The following is a 1,683-nucleotide window of genomic DNA, read 5'->3' as shown; positions in this document are numbered from 1 at the left end:
ATCTATATCATGAAATATTATACAACTGTCAAAAATAAAGAGGTAAATCTATGTCTATGGCTCTGGGAAAAACTCCAAAATATATTATTAAATTAAACAAGCAAAATAGGGAGCTGTATGCATAATATTCTACTATTTGTGTAAAATAATGGAGATAAATTATAAATAAATATTTGCTTCTATATGTATAAAATATCTCTGAAAACCTACAGAAGAAATCAAAGGTTTTGGCTGTTTCTAGGGGATGAAATTAAGTGACCGGGGGGTAGGAGTAGGATGGAAATTTTTATTAAATAGTTCTTAAATTTGAAAATGTTTAAATAGATGGGGGGGGGAGGGAAAGAGGGAGACTAGTACATATCCAGGATCCCTTATCCACAGTTCCAAACTCTATAAAATTCTGAAAACTCTTTTTTCCCCCATGAATTTGGCACTAAAACTCATCTGAGGCAAATCTCGAAGTGAACTGAACTGGGATTTTTTTTTTTATAGTCTTAAAAAATCTGAATTCTGAAACACAGTTACTCCCAAAGGTTTATGTGTAACGAACACCATATACTCACCTACATTTATAAGTATTCATTTTGCCATATTTGCACTCTCTCTCACATACTCTCTGCTGAAGTATTTGATAGCAAATTATAGACGTCATGACATACCACCCTTGAACATTTCAGTTCCCATCTCTAAAAAATGAGGACATTTTCTGGGACTTCCCTGGTGGTCCAATGGTTAGGACTCTGTGCTCTCAATGCAGGGGGCACAGGTTGAATCCCTGGTTGGGGAAATAAGACCCTGCATGCCACACAGTGCAGCCAAAAACAATATCTTAAAAAATAAGGACATTTGCCTACAGAACTGCAATACCATTGTCAAGCTCAACAGAAGAGAAAAGTCAAAGGGAGATGTTTCAGTGTATTCCCTTTTGTACTTTTTGTATTTTGAATCTGTGGCTCTATAACTTATTCAATAGATAATACAATTTTAAATTAGAAACAAATTGGATGAGACCTTTAATACATAAAATTGACCAGAAAGCTATGGGATCTGTCAAGGCATCATTAAAGGACAGGAAAGGATTCACAAGCACCCAATTAATATTAGAGATTGAGGGAAAAATCATTTCATTTTAATGCCCAACTAATTTGGGGCTGGTGTGCGTAGAGCTTTCATCAAGTCAGTACAGACAGAAGCAGGGTAGGCACAGAAAGCCAACCCAAATCCAACACAAGTGTCTATTGCTTTGAAGTAAGATTTTGTTCTCTCTGTCATAGAGAGTCCAATGTAGTCAACTTGCCATTAGGTGACTGGCTGTTCCCACTGTGATATTATACCATATCTAGGGTTTCGGATTGGTTGTAGCTCAACAGTGGTGGTGTCTTGATTAGCTTTAGTGAAAGAAAGCCTTTTTTTTTTTTTTTTTTTGAGGCTATGCACATCCTTTATCATGGTAGTCATGGTCACCATGTTCAAAAGTTCCTTGATCAAACACTGAGCTGAAAAAACAGTTGCTGACATCCATAGGGCAGATCAGCTTGCCCACTTGCTTACTGAAACCTCTTACATGGTGGGTTAGTGAAGATTTGTATGGGACACAAATATTTTTACACTTGAAGCTAACCACATACCAGCTAGTTACCTCAATCTCTGTGTTACCAATCCTCCAAAACATTTTCTCCTCCT

This window comes from Balaenoptera borealis, assembly GCF_965194805.1.
Source record: "Balaenoptera borealis genome assembly, chromosome: 12".
In the NCBI taxonomy this organism is placed as follows: Eukaryota; Metazoa; Chordata; class Mammalia; order Artiodactyla; family Balaenopteridae; genus Balaenoptera; species Balaenoptera borealis.
The sequence above is the reverse complement of the archived record's forward strand: the minus strand, read 5'-3'. Positions refer to the sequence as shown.